Source organism: Ricinus communis, chromosome 2 (genome assembly GCF_019578655.1).
Source record: "Ricinus communis isolate WT05 ecotype wild-type chromosome 2, ASM1957865v1, whole genome shotgun sequence".
Taxonomy (NCBI): Eukaryota; Viridiplantae; Streptophyta; class Magnoliopsida; order Malpighiales; family Euphorbiaceae; genus Ricinus; species Ricinus communis.
In genome coordinates, this window is record NC_063257.1 from 24,278,127 (window position 1) to 24,281,307 (window position 3,181).

Here is a 3,181-nt window from a genome sequence, read left to right on the forward strand (position 1 = left end):
TATTTAGGATAAGTTAGTGCTTTAATAGTATATTTTATATATATAATATGGTGAAAATAAGTGTTTATATCTTACTTAAGCTTCATTATCTAATTTTAGGTAGTATTAGCTAAGAGATGAAAAAATAGAGAAAAATACTAAAAAATGAGCTTAATTGGACATGATTATATTCAGGCCCAAGATTAAAATGCATGGATTACTACTCGTTGGGCTAGCCCAATTGTACTATTTACCTAAGAGGCATTTTAGTCATCTTTTATTATTATTATTATTATTAAGATTTATATTAAGAGTTATTTATAGGATAATATTTGGTGTAGATAATGATAAATATAGTCTTATCTATTAAATAAACTTATCTTGGTATATATATATATATATATATATATATCTACAAACCTAGTTCTAAAGAGGAGGAGGTGGAGGAGGAGAGGTTTCTCCTATTTGCTCTTTGCTACATCTTCTATTTGCATCTGTCCACTATTTTTTTTCTCGGTAATAAACATTTTAGCTTTAGTTTTTATTATTTTTTTTAAGATCTAAAAAGTTTTCCAAGAAGTGGAGAGTGAGGACCAATCAACTTTCTACTTGAAGAATTCTGATTCTAGATGGAGCTTTTATTTTTTTATTTTTATATCTTTCTATTTAATACCATGATCATTAGGTTAAATATGTTAGGTTAGTTTTTATAAGTGTTTAGTTTAGCCTTTTTACTTTTCTATGAACTTTGTTATTTATTTATTTAATGAGTGATTTCTTTACCTCCATATCTTTATTAGTTTTAATTATTATTATTAGTTAACTATTATGTTAATTTAATAATAGTAATTGTGATGGAAATATTTAAGTTGAATGTATTAGAGACACCACCTTTACTTCAATCTATATCGGTTGAGCAAATTTTAGTTGTATCACTAGTTTGAGAATTAAAAGAAAATGCACATCACTATCACATTCATTAGATATAAACTTAAAATAAAGCAAAGGGATTACTAAGTAATTGGCTAGACTAGATATTATCTTTATTATATAGTTTTAAATCATAAGCATTTGTATTGCATATTTACTTATTATTTTGTTACTTTATTTTATGAATATTATTCTATCAAAATATTGATTTAGAGTACTTTTATTATTTTGTGTTGTTAATTAGTCTATATAATAAGTGGCATCATAGTTCCTTAAGAGATCGACCTCGAGGTGAACTTACCCTTACTATAAAAACGGTTTGTGCACTTGCGAGTACTAACTTAGACACATCAAGTTCTTGGTGCTGTTGCCCGAAAACTGTGTTCAAATTTTATTATATCGATTGATTATCAAAATTGTCTTGTATTTATTTTTTTTTTTTGTGTTTTGGATTTTATTTATGTGTATTGTGTTTTTTTTTTAAATTTTATTTTTAAGTTCTTAAATCTGAAATTTCCTTTTGTTTGTATGTCTAGCAGGAAAAAACTAGAAGAAAAATCAAAAGCAGAAGTTGAGATCATGGCAAACCCACAAAGAGAAGTAACAATTGAAAGACCAATGACTATAAAGGATTATGCACGGCCTATAATTGATAACACTACTTCATGCATAGTTCTATGTGGTGCATATAGGAATTATGAACTAAAGAACATTCATTTTAACATACTTCCTTCATTTTATGGTATGCCTAGTGAAGATGCATTGACATTCATTAGAGAATTTTATGTTATAGTTCATACTTTTATATTATCTGGACTTATGAGGATCAATTAAGAATAAGGTATTTCCCTTATTCAAGATACGGATCGAAGTAAAGGCTTGGTTAATGACCTTGCCTCCTAATTCTTTGAGAACTTGGAATGAAGTTTATCAAAATTTATGAGTAAGTTTTCCTCACATCAAAAGACCAAAGAATTGAGAGCTAAAATTTCTAATTTTTATCAAAAGGATACTGAGTCCTTTCATGAAGTATAGGATCACTTCAAATCACTTATATTGTAATACCCATACCATGGATACCTAATTCCAATAATCAACCAATCATTTTATGATGGGTTGACACAACAATATCAATGTATGGTTAACAATGCAATTGGGAGTGCTATGTTAGAAAAGACAGCTAATGAGGTGTATGACATATTTGAGATGTTAGGAGCTAACTCACAGCACAAGAGTGTGAGAATAAAAAGAGTAGGTGTAAATGAAGTAATAGCTAGTAGCGAGATCACCATGTAATTGGCTGAATTCACAAAGCAAGTTAAGATGTTTGCTTCAACTAAAAACGCACCAAGTAAGGAAGTATGTGGTATTTGTAGTATTTATAGTCATGGTGATAATATTTGTTCATCTTTGATATTTATATAGGAAAATATATATGAGCAAGCTAATTTAACAGATTCTTACCAACCTATGCATCCTAAGAATAATCCTATTCCAACACATATAATAAGGGTTGGAGAAATCATCCAAATTTTTCTTGGAGATACAATGACCAAAACTCACCATAAATATTAAGAAATCCAAATCAACCTCATTACCAAGACCAATATTCTCAATTCAAAAGGAATTCTAATCTCCCTTTCAAGATCAAGAACAAACTTTTCAATCTAATAAGCAAAGAAAGCTAATCTTGCAAGAAACACTTCAATCATTTATGATGGCTTCTCATGATAGGATGGAGAGGAATGAGAAAAAGATAGATTCCATTAAGGCTCCAATGAAATATTTAAAAACTCAAATTGGACAAATTTTTGAAGTTATTCAAGAGCTCAAAAAAGAGAAACTATCAAGTCAATTTTAACAAGCCAATCCTATTACCATTATTAAAAAAGGTGAGGTTGTTGATAACAAAATTAATATGGAAACTGAAAAAATTCTTCTTATGCAAGTACACCTAAAGATGATGAATTAGTGAAAATAGAAATCAATGAGGAGAGCATGAAAAAGAAAGAAAAAGGAAGCATTTTTTGGACCTAAATTCCATAGGGCAGCTAAGCCTTATAGACCACCTATTCCTTTTTCCAACCGACTCAAAGACAGCAAACAATTCTATAAAAATATTAAGATGCTCTCTAAAGTCAATACTAATTTACATTTGTTGGATGTTATCAGGTATAAGTCAGCTTATATAAAGTTCTTTAAAGAGTTGAACATTAACAAAAGGCGATATGCGAACAATAAAAAAGTACAAGTATCAGAAAAAGCAAGTGCA

General features: G+C 28.6%; 1 non-coding gene across 1 annotated transcript; it reads right to left on the reverse strand.

The window, feature by feature from the left end:
- Positions 1–1,881: 1,881 nt before the first annotated feature.
- Positions 1,882–1,989, reverse strand: LOC112534892. Its single transcript, XR_003079120.2, has one exon. It is a non-coding gene; the product is annotated as a small nucleolar RNA R71 (small nucleolar RNA).
- Positions 1,990–3,181: the final 1,192 nt, after the last annotated feature.